We start from the raw sequence: 19273 nt of genomic DNA, 5'->3' as shown, positions 1-19273 counted from the left end.
ACAAGGAACGGGACATGGCTAGTTTGGTATCCAACCTTGTGCAAATGGGGAGTTTGCGGTTGTGCAAATGGACTGTTTGCGGTTGTTTGCGGTGCGTTAAACGGGGAGTTTGGTCTGTCACTGTGAAACGGGCGTAACCCTTACACTACCTGATCGATACAACATCATACCTGATGTTTTAAAGCATGTTTTTTCCAAACAATTTAGGAATGTTAGGTGATTTATGCCCTTTATGGATTAAAACCAGACTCTGCATCAACTATGTAATTTTCCATGGGAGTTTTGCCATGGATCCCCCTCCGGCATGCCACAGTCCAGGTGTTAGTCCCCTTGAAACAACTTTTCCATCACTATTGTGGCCAGAAAGAGTCCCTGTGGGTTTTAAAATTTGCCTGCCTATTGAAGACTATGGCGGTTCGCGAACATTTGCAGAAGTTCACGTTTGCGAACGGAAAATGTTATGTTCGCGACATCACTACCAGTGGGCCTCGATAGCCTTCGAGCAAGGCTGGCACGGGAGATCCTTTCATCTCCCCTGCTGGCCCAATTATTTTGAGAAATCACCACAGGGGCTGTAAGCCCCCTCAGACTGGTGAGGAGATCAAATATCTCCCTCTGTTACCAGCCCGCTGGCACTTCGTTCCAGCAGAAGGAGGGAAGGCCTGGGAGGCTCTGTGTTCCTCCCATGAGCAGGCTGGTCAGAGCGTTGCCGCACGTTACCATGGCAATGCTCTAATAGAGTGCTGTGCTCGCAGGAGGACAGGAGAGTCAGCATGCAGCCAGAGGAGCTGCAGGCCAAAGTGAACATGCTACCACTGGACCACCAGGGCTTGCAGCATTATGTCCCCCCTCCGTGGTAAAAGGTAAGAAGAAGGGAGGGGATTAAGATGGATTTTCACAGCATAGACCCTATGCACACTTCACACACACTACACCCCTCACGCTGACTGCCTCCTATACATACATACACCCCCGCCCAGCACCACTCACACACACACACACTACACCCTTCACACACAAACAGCACCTCACAGACACACATAGAACAAAGAGAAGATAGAAAAAAAAAGGAAATAAATTGAATTTTAATACTTTTTTTTTTTAAAACCTTTTTTAAAAAACAAAAAAAACAAAAACTATAAAATTAGTTACTGCGGCACTGGTGGGCGGTAAGTTAATTTTACCATCAACAAAGATACAAAAATGGGCGGTAGGTATTAATAGGTTGACTACTCCTGTTTTAAAGTAACCCTTCAAACACGAAAAGCAATTTAGCTTGCCGAAGTGTTTTACGTGTTAGGAGTCTGTCCTCTTTATTTACGTTTTCCAAAAAGTGCAGCTTTCAATAGAAATTGGCACTTTTATAAATCTACCTTGTTACACCCCCCGGCTATTCATAAACAGCTGCTGCTATCGCTTACTGGTTGTTTAGCTCAGTGGAGTTAAACTCAATAGGCAGCAATTACCCAGCACACCTGCCTTGCAAAGGCTTCTCATTGAGCTGCACTGGGAATTCTGTCAGGCACAGAATATCTGGGCTGGGTTAAAAGGGGATGACTTCAGACAAGAGATATGCAGCTTCTACAAGCTGCGTTAATATATATATATACTTTATCAGCCTTACTTTGGGGTTAGGGAGCAGGGGGTGCCTTAGCATTTTGTGTCTATTAGTGCCTGACATGTAAATCTGGCCCTGGTGGCTGTCCAAACACAAACTTCCCAATGCAGCTCAATGAGACATCTTTGCAAGGCTGCTTGCTCTAAACAATTCTCTGACCTTTTGTGTTTAGCTCCACTGAGCTAAAGGAAGTAACAGGACCTGTTGTCTACTTGAAAGCCTGGTGGGTGGTAAACTGGATAGTTTATAAAACTGTCAGTTTCTATTGAAATCTCAAGCCTAGAAATAAAAAGCTTTTCAGCAAGTTAAAGTGCTTTAGGGTCTAGAATGTCCCTTTAAGCATTGCAGGGTCAGCTCAAGCATGTAGTCTGGCCACAATGTATTTGACTTAATGCCTTAAAGGTTAAAAGCATCAAAGGCTCCTTTTGGCTGCTTGCTTACAGACCAAGCCTATATTTAGAATGCTGCAAAAAACTTAAATTCCCCAGTGCTTATAGCTAAAGCAGAATGTTTTTTTTATTATGGAGCTGCTGTTAGTAAATGTATGCCTGATGTAAACATCTTTGAACTTGTGGCATGTATGATATATTGATTAGAAACACAAGTATATGTTTAATTTTGCTAAGGTTTATTTTGAGGTTATATGTAGTAATGGTTTAGTAAATTATTCAAGGCTATATATTTTAAAAACCTATTTTTTGCAGCAAATATTGCTTTCTTTTTAAATCAAAAGTGCATTGATTCACTAAATGATCGATTGTGAACATTTGTATTTAAGTGATGTATAATAAATTATATTGGCAACAGAAAAATAAACAAATAAAATTTAAATGCAGAAACAAATGTCTTGAAAGGAAATCACACTTAAAGGGACACTATAGTCACCTGAACAACTACAGCTTAATGTAGTTTTTCAGGTATGATCTATAGCTCCCTGCAGGCAATCTAATGTGTACAGTGTTTATATTGATGGATAGGAATACCTCCAGTGGCCGTCACTCAGACAGCCATCAGAGGGACTTCCTATCATGCAGGGCCCTAAAAAGGCCCTGTACACGTCAGACGTATTAAAATACGTCTGACGTTTGCAAGAGAGAGAAGGCACTGTATGCGCGCCTTCTCTCTCCAGCCTGTCAGCAGAGGAGGGGGGCGGGCAAAGACCGCGAGCTGAGCTGTCACTCAGCTCAGCACGTGGCCGCGCACACCGCGCGCATGCACGGTAGTGCGCTCAGGACTTCAGAGGGCGGCATGAATGCCGCCCTCTGAAGTATGTGTGCATGTGTGGCGAAGCCGCGCATGCGCACAAGGGAGCAATGACGCTTCCAAATGGAAGCGTCTGATTGCTCCCTGCTCGCGCCCGCCTATTTCGTCATTTTGACGAAATAGGGGGCGCGGCTTCATGAAGCTCCCGGCGCTGGAAACAGGTGAGTAAAGAGGCTTGGCTGGAGAGTCCCTTTAAAAAATTATAAAAGATAAAAACACAAAAAACAAATACAAGTACATTTTATTACTGTATGTGTCATGTGCCAGTATCTTTATGAAGTTTGCTGTATTTATTGTTGTGACAAAACACCACTGGGAATGCAGGTCTGCCAGCGGAGACCATTACTGAGACCTGGGGTGTCTAGAAGAGCTTGTCTTCCCAGGCAGGTATCGACCCCTCTGTCTGTCTTGCTTCTTCCAGGCTGATATCGACCCCTCTACCCATCCTGCTTCTGCCAGGCATGTAGTAACCCGTCTGTCCATCCTCCTGCTTTCATGCTGTTTTTGATCCCTCTACCTGTCCTGCTTGCAACTACTGTCTTTTCAAAGGCACCTGTGGCTCTCTGGCCTAACTATTTCGTGATACGACCCTGGGACCAGAGAATAGTGCACATAATAAAGCCTCCCCAAAAACACTGCTCGTGGATTCCTTTAACCCCTTAAGGACACGACATGTGTGACATGTCATGATTCCCTTTTATTCCAGAAGTTTGGTCCTTAAGGGGTTAACAAACCAGACAGGACACAATCAATGGAACAACCACACAATGTTTTAACCCCTTAAGGACCAATCTTCTGGAATAAAAGGGAATCATGACATGTCACACATGTCATGTGTCCTTAAGGGGTTAATGTGGAAAAGGACTAGCCACTATCTTAAAATACATTAAACATATGCAACATGCTTCACCCAATACAGACAGTCCTCACTTACGACTGTGTTCCGCTCTTACGACTCCCCGAACATAAATTGTCTCACTTGCGCAGGGACTAATTGAAATCTATGTTTGGGGAAATTCCTTGGACATAGACCGGCTCTTTAGCATGGGGAATCCCTCAAATCCCCACTCTAGAGAGCTGGTCGAAAGTCTGATCAGTCATAAAGCAGGTAGTGCGCAAAGTGAAGATCACCTGTACATAAAACCTGAAGTTTTAACCCCTTCAGCAATGTGGGATGGGGGGACAGGAGAGAGGGGGGACTCCAGTGTTCTGCAGTGCCAGCAAAATGGGTTTGATTTCCTGGCACTGGAGCATCCCTTTAAGGGGAAAGGGACACTGCACCCAGACCACTTCAATCAGATGAAGTGGTCTGAGTGCCTATAGTGTCCTTTTAAAACCCTAGTAGATCCCATCCTTTATTGTGATTTTATATTTTGCTACTATTTCATAAATTGAAATAATTTATTTGACATGAAACAAATAAATTGGTTTTATTATACTATCCTGCTCCATCCCACAAATTAAAAGCAACAGCAGAGTGATCTAGTGATGTATAAACAGTGAAATGAAGGCTTTTTTTTGTTCAAAAAATCTGAATATTTCACTGATTGTGTTACTAAGTTTAGTATTGTAGATGTATGGAATCATACCATGAAATCTTTCATTTATTCACAGCTGGAGCTGAGCTGCATACTCCCTTGATGTGTCTGGTCATACACAGTGAGGATACATTCATTATATTGTTCATGGTCAGAAAGCCCATGGCACTTCTTGCACTGTGATGTATTTCTTAATTAGAAACAATATCTGTATCACAGAATTCAGCTTTTCATTTGCCAGAAATAGAATTACATGTATGTTTTGTTAGGAGAAATACTGCTATATAGAAAAGTTCCCTTCCTTGCCATTTTGTCTACCGAGCTGTGCTGCTAAAGCCGTTCATATTGTTTTCTGGAATTGTTGTTCCTAAATGAAGTAGCTCTTGTCATTCTCCACTGAGGCCTAATTATCAGAAATTGAATTATACAATTTACAGACTGCCAGACATGCAGCTAATCCCTCAGGCAATTTTTCTTTTGAATGAAAAAATTTAAAGAGTGAGTATCAATATGGATAGTGGGGTTGCCAGATGTAATCTGTATACATTAACATATTTCACTTGTTCTTGTTAATAGACATCACATGAAAAGGGTTGCCTTGCAGGAAGTATAATTTATATGTTGCAAGAGGGATCCTTGTAAACTAGGAATGTTCATGTGGGATCCCTCCATGATTTTGCAGGGTAGCACTGTTTTCTCACCAATCCTCAGCATTTTTGACTAATCTGTAGAGAGAAAAATAACAAAGAGGAAGATCTACAGAGAGATGGGGAAACTCCTCATCCCTACCCCAGATCAGCCAAAACAGGAAACCCCTTCCTAGCTGTAATGCTAAAACTTAACCTTTATTAAAGATAAAATAAAACAATGTGAACACGTATTGAAAAAATAATAATACTGAAAACATAAATGAAAATAAGGAGTGGCACCCTAATAACTGTGGTAGTGGACAATAATAATAATAGAATAATAAAATTGTCATCCTTAAAGACCACCTAAAGGTCGAGATCTAATGTCAAAACTAGTCACTAGATAGGAAAGGAAAAGGGAGAAAACCAGAGTAATACTCTATGTGCTTGATAAAGCTCCTATATGAGAAGGCTAAAGCTTTACCTCTGACGAAGGCGCATTTAGAAGCGCTAAAACGCGCATTAGGTAGTTTAGTCAGGAGTGGTTCCAGAGTTTGAGATTTTAGTCAATCTAGATTGTATGCACTTATCTTGGGATTTTGGGGGTTTATTAGGAGGGATCATTGGAGTAATGAGTTATAGTTGGCGTTCTATTTAGCCTAGTTTAGACATACTTATCCTGCTCCATGTGGGTGGTCATCCTGTATGGGAGTTTCTGCGGTTATAAGGTTTTGTTACAAGACTTTTATCATAGTGCTACTTGATATTTGTGCAACTTTGTTGCTTGCTAGCACCAGTTTATCTGTATCCTCTAGCCTTCTCATATAGGAGCTTTATCAAGCACATAGAGTATTACTCTGGTTTTCTCCCTTTTCCTTTCCTATCTAGTGACTAGTTTTGACATTAGATCTCGACCTTTAGGTGGTCTTTAAGGATGACAATTTTATTATTCTATTATTATTATTGTCCACTACCACAGTTATTAGGGTGCCACTCCTTATTTTCATTTATGTTTTCATTATTATTATTTTTTCTATACGTGCTCACATTGTTTTATTTTATCTTTAATAAAGTTTTAGCATTACAGCTAGGAATGGGTTTCCTGTTTTGGTTGATCTGGGGTAGGGATGAGGAGTTTCCCCATCTCTCTGTAGATCTTCCTCTTTGTTATTTTTCTCTCTACACGTATGTAAGGGTTACCCCCTTTTTGGATTCCCCGGACACACTTACAGGCTGGTTGCCCCAGGCCACTGGCTTTTTGTCTTTTCTTTTTGACTAATCTGTATCTAGGAAAGCATGGCACATATGGCAACTCTAATTTAAAGCCTATAACCTGATTTAAAAAAAAAAATTGTGTGTGTCATTCATCAGAGCTAAGTAACTATAAAGGACTAACATGCAATGGTGGGTAATTTCAGGTATTAAAACAAATTTGCACTTTTAATCGTACTTTATGCTTACTAAAGAACAAGTCACTGAACTGTTAGTAAAACCTAGGAAATATTTGATTTTACAGCTTTTCCTTATATCATATACATGTTAACAATCTAGATCTTTTGATGGGTAAATTGATTGATTGATCTGCCATCTCTCAATATTCATGTGTGTTCTAGTCTGTCCGTCAACTTGCCCTTTTGTAAGGTTTTCCTCTGTAGTTGACTCATAAACCTGAGGGAATATGCCTAGTCACAAAGTGTCCACGCCAGGGGAGGCTGGTTGCTATAGTAATAGCCATACAGCATGTGATGAAGATGGAAATTAATAATGTTCCTGAAATGGGCCAGCACCTTATGTCAGGATGGATAACAATCAGCTCTTTAAATCACAGGTACTGATAATGAATGATTTTGCAAAATGTATGTTTTTGTTGCCAGTGCTGTGTGTAGTGGCACAGATGTGATTATAATTACACATAAATTAAAATGTTAAATGGAACACTTTGTTTTATTGTTCCGGTATCATTTTTTCCCTTCTAAATACTGAGTTCCTTATCAACATGCAGCAAAGTGGATAGAAAGCATTACCTGCCAGAGCTTTTTATCTTCACGTTCAATCATGCAACCCTACATTACAAAGGCACTCTGTTTAAAGGAAAATCACCACCTGTACTATCTTCATCTTAAATATGTGTCCTTCTGCAATGGTGGTTTTCATTGTAAAAAAATAAATAAATATATACATAAAAAAAACATTGTGTGTGATGGTGTAAAAGAGTACAATAATAATATAACAAATTCATAGCAATTTTGATAAGGATCAATGATTAATACATATTTTATTTGCCCACTTAATAGTATTAATGTTAACTCTAAAATATTCACATTGTTGTGTTTATACCATTGTTGATGGAATTTATATCAGTACCAAAGCTTGTTGACTTTACTAGAGTCTGCACTTGCTATGCACATATATACTTGGAAAATGTTTAAATATCATGATCAGAAGTACTATTTCATAGTTTGGGCTACACTTGGCAACACCTAGATGGGGTTTAGGTCTATGCCTTAACATACCCCCAACATTGGGGCTGAACGGGGCTTGTCATTGATTGATTGCTAGCACCGCCTAGAAAGGGGGAAAGTCCCCCATATAGTACTGGTAGGTCAGCCTTGCACCCTGAGGGAAGTCCAAGTGCTTTAATGATGCACTTTTTGGGAACAGTTGCCTGGTGTCCTACTTTTGGGGATGTCTGGACAGAACCCGAAATTAATGACTGTTCCATTAAATAGAGATTGTTGGTAGGCATGCTTTAAATAGATCATACAAAAATTGTATTCCTTCTTCCATAATTATAGATCTGCTTGTATATTCAGCTTTTTTTTTGTATTGTTGCCTTACCCATGTTTGGATCAGTTTCAGCTGATGGCGGAAGGGCCAGAATTCTTCTGTGAAATCTTCTTCTGATACATTTCAGAGTTTATGGTTGTGTCATTTTTCCTAGTTATCCAGATTCTAAAGGCAGCAAAGCAGCTCAAACGATCCCTTCACCATTGTTTGGCAATTAGAATGAAGCTCATCTTGATAGGGAGGTTGACATTTATCTATTTGAACTGCGTGTTTTTTGACAATATAACTTATATCATTGAGGCCACACAGTTATAATTTATCCAGGGATATTGCTTTAATCAGCAGTGTTTTTTTGGGTGGGGGTTTTGTTTGTGTTTTTTTTTTTTTACACCCGGTTTTTCCACAATATATCCTAGAGAAGGTATTTCATTAATGTATGCTATAAATATTGTTCACAGGCTCATATTTTTAAAGATCTTTATTTATAAGCCAAGTGCAGCAGTACAGTAGCAATATGCGTGGTCCGAGAGATATCGTGATACAGCATTTACATTTGATAAACATGAAATAACAAGGAAAACAAACAAATAAGTTCAAAAAATCCATCAGAAGAGGAGCCAACAAACTCTAATCCAAAATTAAAAAAAAAAAGGCCATCAAATTATTTTGAGAAATCACCACAGGGGCTTTCTCATATGAGGCATGAGAATTGTGTACAATCGCCATTAGCCTATTTATCAATCGGTTATCAATAATTTTGGCAATGACATAATCTAAGGAAGAAACATTGGTATGCAGCCATTTAGAGGCTATAGCCCTACGGATAGCCAATATTATTATGCTGTGCAGTTTTTTAAGATGCCAAGGGAAATCCATACAGGGGTATGTGAGAAAAATCCAGCAATAATTGCTTAATGTTGTGACAAAAATGGGCAAACTTGGGGTTAATCCAACCGCAGGACCTCCAGCACAAGTTAGTCAGTGTCCACCCCTTTTTGAGAACAATTTTCACCAGGGTGCATACCAACACATCATGAGTTTCAACATTTGTTCTTGTATGGACTACTATAGCATTTTTACCCTCTCATATGTTCCTCCCCTCCTCCCCCTCCCCTCCAGTGACAACTTCCTCACATTTGTGGTGAAATTCATATTTGTTTAATAAATCATGTGCAAATAGTTTGTCTGTATAAACATATGGTGAGTCTGTCACGTTCAGAGAGTGTTCTCATTCTCTCACCCCACTATACGCAATATTTCAATATTTTCCAGTGTATGAGAATGAAAATATTTCTAAGGATATTCTACGTATTTCTGATCTGACTAAAAAACCTAGGACATCCCGTATGTGTTTTAAAGTCTTAGGGCATTGTCAGTGAGATGCTCTGATCTTTCTAGACAGCAGTAAATAATTACTCCATATCTGTATTTCACTATAAGTCGTACAGTGACAATCTTCTGCTTACTTCAAGTGTTTATCTCTCTATACTCTTCTACCTATCAATCAACTGATCTGTACATTGAAATTACTGGCTAAAATAATCAAAAATGGCCAATTTTGTAATCCCTCCCTTGCTCTTTGTAGCCAGGAAATCTGAATTTAAGCTGACAGACCCAATTCAGACATTCCTTCTCTTTGACCAGATAAGATTTTATCAAACGCCAAGAACATTCTGTTCACAAACATGTATGACTCAAACATTTCTTAAGAATAAATCTCTTTATTTGATTCATGCTGATGTCCAACGATATGTTATTTTCCTTTTTATTCAGTTTCTATTGAGCATTGTGGAGGAAACATTGGACACTGTCTGCGTACTGTAATAAATGAAATGCAGCATGATTTATCTTGTTAATTAATAATTAAAAGGCTGATGTTCCACCAAAGCTTTCACAGAGTTGGCACCAGCACTTCCTGAGTCATTGTAAATTAGTGGAGCTGAGAAAATGCTGCTCTGAGTCCTCTAGTTTGTGAAGTTTGATAGAGGGGTCTTTGCAGTTGATGTGAATACTTGTACGCATTCCCTCTGGAAAACGAAAATTCATAAATAGCATTTATTCTAAATTGAATACTAAAAATTTCCACAGTGTTTACTTGCTGGACATTTTAAAAGCAAAGAACAAAAACAGACTGGAATGAGAATCAACAATAAAGTGTGCAAACAACAGTAGTGGATCTCCAGCAGTTTTTTATTCTTCATACAAGAACAGTTGTCTTGTCAACTATAAGTCTGTCTTGGCTTATATTTTGATGTACCGCTGTTTGTTTTATTTTGGTGTGACCATTTATCATTTTGATTATTGTTCTGACTATATGGATCCTGTTACACTGATAGTGTTATGCTTATGTGGACTTTAGGCTATTTGCATTGGAACTATTGGGCCACATTCAGCAAGCCCCCACAGGTATGATGGCCATGAACGTGGATGTATATATGGGGTGGTTAGGTTAATTCAAAGTAGCCTTCATATACACTTAATATTTTGTTATGTGCAAAACTGGTAACGTCTGCTCACTTTTTGTGTATAACTGCGTATGGGTTTCTAGATCTGTGAAACAAGGCATTTTCATGCTGAAAACATACATCATGGTTCTCCTAGTAATGGCTGTGCTTGATTGGCCTCTACAACTCCTTAGCGCTTGGTTGTTGAGTTCATTCATTTCACATTAGATGCTATACAGGTCTGGGGTGAGATTTGATAACCTGTGAATACAACTCTGTGATTTTTGGTGACCAACAGATGTGTGCACGTTTAATAATATTTGTGTGCCAGATTGGCCATGATATTCAGCTTTTCAGTGCTGCGGCATTCAATTCATGCTCAAAGTTTCTCAATAGGGCCACCATCACTCCTCCAACCGGTTAGAGTTTTGAAAACTGCATGGTGGATAATCCATCTACAGGATATTTTTTCATCCTCTTGTCCTGTCTCCATACTAAGATTAAAATGTTCTAGAACTGCTGAACGCTGCTGTAAAAAGTCTCACTTTGCATCCGACTTCCTCCACTATAAATTCATGCTGCACTCCTACAGCCAGGCTCTTTCAATTACTTTAACACCCTCATAAGTACACTGTCCCATCAACCCAAACACCTATTTCACACTTTTGATGCTCTTCTTCTCGTTTTTACTCGCCCTCCTTCTACCACCTTGTCCACCACAAACTTTGCATCTCACTTCACTGAGAAGATCTCTACAATCAAAGAAGAGATCACTAGTTTCTCTCCTTCCCCTACCAATAGATCAGCCAACCCCACTCCCTCCACCATTCTACACTCATTCGCACCTGCTACAGCAGAAGAGGTTTCTGCTCTGTTCCGGTCCTCCCGCCCCACCACCTGTGCCCTCATTCCTATTCCCTCATATCTCATCCGCACTTTGTCTCCCTCTCTTGCTCTTCCTCTCACTAAAATTTTCTATCTCTCCCTTTCCTCTGGCAAATTTCCCTCACCCTTCAAACATGCAACTGTAGCCACGATTCTGAAAAAGCCCAGCCTTGACTCCAACTACCGCCCTGTCTCGCTACTGCCATTTGCCTCCAAGATCCTCGAGAGAGTTGTGTACACCAGACTGACTGACTGACTTTCTCGAATCCAACTCTCTGCTTGACCCCCTTCAGTCTGGATTCCGCGCTGGTCATTCTGTCGAAAAGGCTGTGACCAAAGTATCCAACGATTTAATTGCTGCTAAATCTCATGGCCATTACTCTATCCTAATTCTCCTTGATCTTTCTTCTGCCTTTGACACTGTTGATCATCAACAGCTTCTTTGCATTCTCCGTAATTGTGGTCTACGGGATACTGCTGTCTTCTGGTGTTCCTCCTTCCTCTCCCAGCGCTCTTTCAGTGTTTCTTTCTCTGACTGCCTCTTCCCCCCCCCCTCCCCAACCACTCTGTCGGCATCCCCCAATGTTCTGTCCTTGGTCCCATACTGTTCTCTATCTATACTGCCTCCCTTGGTAAACTCATCAGCTCCTTTGGCTTCCGTTATCATTTCTATGCAGATGACACGCAAATCTACCTGTCCTCTCCTGATATCTCTCCGCCCATCTTGACTCGTGTCTCTGACTGCTTCTCTGTGATTTCCAACTGGATGGCTACTCACTTCCTTAAACTTAACCTGTCCAAAACAGAACTTCGGGTCTTTCCTCCCTCAAGTGTTACTACTCCCGTGTCTGTCTCCCTCCAAGTCAGCGGCGCTACCTCGCTGCCTGGGTGTTCTTTTCTACTCCAACCTCTCCTTCACCCCTCATGTCCAATCAATCGCCAAATCCTGTCGCTTCCATCTCAAAAACATAGCGCGCATCTGTCCCTATTTAACCCCGAATGCAGCTAAGGTGCTGGTGTTGTTCTCTCTCGCCTTGACTACTGCAATACCCTTCTCAGTGGTCTTACATGTTCCCAGATTGCACCGCTGCAATCTATAATGAATGCGGCAGAGAGGCTTATTTTCCTGTCCGCTCGCACCTCCCACACCTCCCCGCTCTGTCAGTCCCTGCATTGGCTTCCAGTTAGATATAGGGCTCATTTTAAAATTCTGGTACTTGCTTACAAGTCCCTACATAATGCCGCTCCAACCTACCTATCCTCCCTAATACACAAGTATGTTCCGTCGAGGCCCCTACGCTCTGCCAAAGACCTACATATATCCTCTGTCTGTATTCCCACCTCTAATGCTTGAGATTTCTCCAGGGCTGCACCTCTTCTGTGGAACTACCTTCCCTTCTTCGTAAGACTTTCATCCAGTCTCCACTCATTCAAAATATCATTGAAAACTCACTTCTTTAAGAAAGCGTGTCAATTAAACTGTTTGCAGGTTTTTATCCCCCACCCCCCATGACTCCTCTCCTGCAACTGTCAAAAATTACCTACTAAGCCCTCAGTGAATACTTTTCTAACAACCCACTTCGTACCCCTACTTTTACCATTTGTGTCACTATACCCCACTCCCTCTAGAATGTAAGCTCATTGAGCAGGGCCCTCAACCTCTCTGTTCCTGTGCATCTGGTTACAATTACATGTCTGTTAGTCCACCCATTGTACAGCGCTGCGGAATCTGATGGCGCTATATAAATAATAAAATAATAATAATAATTAATGAACACTTGCTGGGCTATCATGCAGACTTTGTAGATAACCAAGCCTGCATATGTGCATAGTGCTTAATACTGTGAAATCACTCGCTCAAGGTTAGAATTGCCCTTTGCAGTTGAAAGTGCATTTAATGATGATGTGTTTTGGGTATTTTTGTATGTATCTCTAAAGAAACTGGACACCAGGAAAAAAAAAAAATCCTGAATGATGGGCCAAGGGTCACAAATCTGAATAGCACAATCAGACCTGGAAAGTGATAGGCCTTCCTGCCTGCAAACATTTCAAAAGGATAAAGAGATCCTCTTTAATTTAAGGGGTGTACCCAGGTGCATGGCTGTACTTGAGAAATGATAGGTGACTTGCTATTAAAAAATATATGCAACTAAAATGTGGAGCAAAAAACAGGGTGCAAGAGAATTCTAAGAACGGACAACAGCTCAAATATCCTGCCTTTCGGTGGGTTTTAGCTCATCTTGTGCTATTACAAAAAGAACCAGGGCCATTTGTATATCAGACTGATCCCACCATTGCTAACGGTGCCTATATAGATATCAGCTATACCCCACTGACAATGCCTAACAAGGTTAAAACAATCATCTGGGGTTCCTGTATCTCTCGAGCAGCGAAAGCTGGCCTGCCTTCTGAATCTGTTCTGCCATTTTCGGTGGAATCAGTCTGATATGGAAATGGCCCTGTTTCCTTTTGTATTGGCACAAGATCAACTAAAACCAGCTTGAGATCTAAACGGAGACCCACTGAGGGGCAAGCTATTTGAGCGCTTGTCTCTTCTCACTATTCTCTTGTACCCTGTCTTTCCATCAACTAAAATGTAAGTTCAAACAAAAACAATGGTTTGTATATACATAGACTGATTTCTAAATACATTTCACATCTACACATTTCTTGTAGTTTACAGATACAGTGCTGCGAGTATTATTGCTGTGGAGCTCTGTTATACACAAAAATATGGATCTTCTGGAAAAGTGGGACATTAGGATGAACAAGCTCACTTTGGGCCCATATCATTCTGTGTTTTGTTTTTTATCCTAAGTGAGGAGGTATCTGTATGTATGTGCATATTAAACTAGGGAATTTGGTTGCTGCATTTATAAGTAGAATAGCCATTAGCTATAAGATAAACATTATTCCTATTTCTTTTTACAATATTATCATCTAGCAGCCAGAAATTCTGCAATTAAGAGAGTACCGAATGATACGAATGTGTTTGATATTCTTTAATAAGATTGAGCATTAAAATGCCTTATCAAATAGTTCAGTGTCTGATAGCAAAGTCGTGCAGCATTTCTTTTTCCTTTGTGCTGCGTTTTTTGCCGCCCCTGTGTTTGAAGATGGGGTGAGTTACTGGATTAGCTGGTGTGGGTTTCTAGAGATAGCAAGCTGAGCTGAAACACACATTAGATAAGGAATCGGTTACTGGCTCAGTGCAAGGCTTTATGGACAGGATATCACATTATTGTTTTATGCACAGAGCCACAAATGCATCTCATCCTTGTGTTTATTTCAGAGAAGAAACCCATCTTGAGAGCCTGTCAATCACATTTTTATTTCACATATATGCTCGCAAGTTTAATAAAGTTTACATGAATCCAGCTGTAGATTTGAATTAATAATAAATAAGACTAATAGCTTAATGTTTAGGCTATGCACAGTAGGAATATACCTATACATAATAAACCATGCTAAATGCAAATAGATATATGTGTAATTTAATGCAAACAACCTTGCAAAATCAGTAATCTGTTGTCTTTTAATGGGGAGAAGGTAAATGACCACTATAGGCACCCAGACCACTCCAGCTCAATCAAGTGGTCTGGTTACCAGGTCCATCTAGGGTTAACCCTGCAGCTGAAAACATAGCAGTTTCAGAGAAACTGCTATGTTTACAATAGGGTTAATCCAGCCTCTAGTGGCTGAGAAGACGCTGCCGTCCATAGGAAAGCATGCGCATTCAGCGGATGATGTCGGAAGAGGGAGGAGAGTCCCCAGCGCCGAGGGAGCCCGGCGCTGGAGAAAGGTAAGAATTTAACACCTTCCTCCCCCTTCAGCCCGGCGGGAGTGGGACCCTGAGGGTGGGGGGGACCCAAAGACCATATAGTGCCAGGAAATGAGTTTGTTTTACTGGCACTATAGTGGTCCTTTAACTTCCTGCTGCAATTTTACTTGTTAAAAGGAACCCTCCAAGCACCATAACCACTACACCCAGCTGTACTAGTAAGTAGTCAAACTGTTGAATGGTTTCCGAAATTACCCAGGGGCTGCTTGGCACCAGTCACCTCCTACTTGTCACCTCCTCCACCTTTAGTGTTTCTTAACCATTTTACACTTTTTGTTCTTTAACCCCATACATACAGTCCTATGCATACACAAAAACTCTGGCAAATAGACGCATAATCACATGTAGTTACAACATGCATAATCATACAATAATACACACACTCCTGTATACCAAGACACACATTAGCACACAGTCACACTCATACATATAGTCACAAACACAATATCATGTACGCAGTCCCATACGTTCACAGTCACATACACTCACACACACAGCCACTCACAGACCGTCTCATACTGACACACAGTCAAATTGAGTCACACTCAGACTCATTAAATTTCCCTCTCCTGCTCCTAACATTATGAGCACTTGGACAAAAGACCAGATGTTGGGGTCCCTGGTGGGGAAGCAGGAGCACCTACTGCCTCTATTGGAGAGGCTGCTCCCTCATTTCGAGACCTAGGCAGACCGGAGGGATGGGAGTGCACTGTTAGCCGCCCAGTTAGCATACTACTGAACCATGCAATATGCTATGTACTAAATTCTCATCTGTGCAGTCAAACCTATGTATTTCTCTTCTTTAAATTAAAAAAAATATATTTTACCAAATATCTTGATTGCCATTAGAAATCTAACGCCTGCCACTCACTTCTTCAAACTATACATAAAGATGAGACTGGAAAACCCTCTTTCACCCACGGAACATTTTCCATTATTTTAGAAAAGTACATTTCTGTCCTGACTTTTATTGGGTACTCTGTATGTTTATGATTAATTATTGCTGGCCAATTAAAGTGCACTTTTTTTTAACTGTTAATTGAACATACTAACCGCTTATTGCATGTACCCAGTGTGAATATAAGAAAAATGAATATGGCAGCATAATTTCTGGTTTAATGCATTTGTTGTTAAATGAGTGTTGAGTTACATAACGTGCTGCGTTCCTTTATGAACCTCTTTTGCTATTTGTAATGTGTCTGTATTTAAATATTGCAGCTTGTTGAGGCCTATTATACACATACAGATCATTTCTCAGTTCTTCATGGAACCTGAAGTCTTAATTATTGTGAGCAGAGTCACGGAAACCTATACTTTAATGGCATGTGGGAAGTGATAGTTGGTAATCAGCCCACCTCTTACTGTGGTACAAAGTGCTTATGGGGAACACTTTATTGCTTGCACTCTGATTGTTAAATTACTTAACACCCACTGGAAAACAGTATTGTATTATTCATACTGCAGCATAGACCTGGATCTTTATTACATGGCGGTTATGGTTTTGGATGAACATTCCGCTTAGTACATAAGTATGCTTCAGAACTATGAGTCATTGTAGTACAGCACTAAGCATTCCTGTGCGAATATAGAATTTGTTCCCCCATATTCCCGTTATCTTTGCCTTTCCCAGTGGTTGCCTCTGTAATTATTGGCTTTCTTCATTAACCCATAATATTCCCTTGTAACAACTGATTTTTTATTATCTAATTACTTTAATGTTATATTTATGTAGAAGCATTGTGTGAACGGTATAGCTGTCTTTATTACAGTCTCACTGTATCACTCTATGCCCTGGGGACAGTGCTGGGAGCTATACTTAGCTATAGGGCATCGAGGGATACTGAAATACTGAATTCACACACCCCCTCTACACCTGACTATCTATTCTACAACATAGATATTGAATTCCAGCCGTCATTCTTTGCATCTAAGAACCACATATGTAATTGTAGAAATCATAAAAAAAATAAAAAATGCTTCTCAATAAAGCAACGTTTGTTATAGATCAACTGTAGCCCAGTTTGCCTTTTTAAAAAGAACATTTTGTATATTTTTGTGCTTGACAGAAAATTTCGATTGATCCGAATGCCACGTGGTGTTTTTGATTCAGACAAATTTCCCATGCAATCTTTTCAGGCAAAACGTTTTGAACAAAACAGTTGGCGTGAGAATCTGCCTATTAGTGTACCGCAATAATAACAAAAAATTAAAAATAATTTGCTTCTTAATTTCCTCCGCCATTTTCTGATGCAAAAGACAAATCTCTTATTCACAAATTCATTGCCCGTTTTGTTTTTGTGATTCGACCATATGGCAGTTTGGAATTAAAGAATTTGGATGAATCGTTGATCAACTGAAATTCAGGCGAATTGTGATTCATTTGAATCCAAATGCACAAGTCTCAAAAAGTATTATACGTGGTGTTGTAAGATGAGTATGTATTAACCTTTCATAGGCGTGTGCACGGGGTGTTCCGGGTGTGCCTGGGCACACCCTAATCCCCGCGGCACGCCTATGGAGTGAGACCGGCAAGGGAGATCTCAGGATCCCCCCTGTCGGCTCATGCAGAGCCAGGACTATCCGAGCGCCGGCTCTGCTCTCAGCCTCTCTCCCCACCGGCCCACAGGCAGAGAGGGAGGCAGGAGAGGACCCGGGGAGCTCTTGCCAGCAGCTCCGCCGGGTTCCTCTCGCGAGATCTGAGCGTTGCCGCGGCAACGCTCAGATCTCGCGAGAGTGAACTCTAGCCCTGCAGGCTAGAGTTCACTCACCAGTGGACCACCAGGGAAGGCAGCAGCAAGGATCCCCCTCCCTACATAAGGTGAGAAGGGAGGGGGGATAATAACTGATCTGCCCCCACCTCCACTGGACCACCAGAGAAGGCAGCAAGGAACAGGAATCCCCCCTCCCTACATAAAGTAAGAAGGGAAGGGGGATATTGAGTAATGTACGCCCACCTCCACCCCCCACAATCATCCACACACACACAGCACCCACAGACATACACAGCACCCACAGACATACACAGCACCCACACACATACACAGCACCCACACACACAGCACCCTCACAAACACACACAGCACACTAACAGTACCCTCACAAACAGGACCCTAACAAACACACACAGCACACTACCAGTACCCTCACACACAGTACATTAACAGCACCCTCACAAGCGCGCACACACACACACAAACAGCACCCTCACACACAGTACATTAACCGCACCCTCACAAGTGCGCGCACACACGCACAAACACCCTCGCCCACATAGCACACTACCAGCACCCTCACACACACATCACACTAACAGCACCCTCACACAGCACACACACACACACAGCATTGTATGTGTGCGTGCATATATCTGTATATATGTATATACATACATACATATATATATGCGGCTTGTGCTTTAGGGTGCACACGCCTATGTAACCTTTTAACCTGTATTCATGGGTGACCCAGTGGGTACTGCAACTGTAGGTGTACTAAACAAAAATGACCATAAGGATATTTCTCTTTAAAATGGTTCTCTGGCACGATTTCAGTAAATTTGCTTTTGCTTAGGTGATGAATAATTTCTTCTTATTTTGTTTATAAATGTATTGGACTGAGCTAATTGCTGTTTACAAGAAGCATAAAGCTGTCTAGTGGTTATTTGAGTTGTAGTACATCCACTGCTAGTACGTTCACTGCAGTTTGTGTGTACTTTATTTAACATACTTGTTAAATAAATAGGGAGATATTTATCTTGCAAAACACCTCTTCTAGGAGAAAGTGCAAACTGTTGAAAGACATGCTCTTCGTTTCCATGGTGATTGCTCTTTTACAAGTTCTTATCCTCAGGATAAGCGTTTTTATTTGTGCTTCAAAAAAAAGTATGCATTTTCAAAATGACTTTCCTTTTTTTTGGCATGCTTTATATTTATGACAAATATATTTATTTACTATGTTGTGTATTGCAGTGGACTTAAAGATAAAATGTAATGGTTGCATTTCTGACATTATATCTAGAACTATCTATCACCAATCTATACAATTTTGAACTGTGGTTTAATCAACTTTTTTGTTTTTGGAGCTTGGTTTTCATATCCACACCGTTAACTGTTTAGCGAATAGTGCTCCTCTCTTAATGCAATCATTGCTTAAAACCCTAGAACAAATTTTAACCAAGTTAGGAAGAAAAAAAAAAACTTAGTGACCATGTCATGAAAATAGTGTAAATTAATATGATAGACTAAAATTCATATTTTAATTTTTCACAC

The 19273-nt window shown here is 40.6% G+C and overlaps 1 protein-coding gene across 33 annotated transcripts in view; it reads left to right on the top strand.

Moving 5' to 3' along the window:
• ANK2 (ankyrin 2) overlaps positions 1-19273 on the top strand; it is a 540585-nt gene that overhangs the window by 196770 nt on the left and 324542 nt on the right. The window lies entirely within an intron of this gene.

The sequence above is a fragment of the Pelobates fuscus genome, chromosome 6, assembly GCF_036172605.1.
Source record: "Pelobates fuscus isolate aPelFus1 chromosome 6, aPelFus1.pri, whole genome shotgun sequence".
Taxonomy (NCBI): Eukaryota; Metazoa; Chordata; class Amphibia; order Anura; family Pelobatidae; genus Pelobates; species Pelobates fuscus.
Note: the sequence above shows the minus strand (reverse complement) of the source record. Positions and strands in the feature narration are given on the sequence as shown.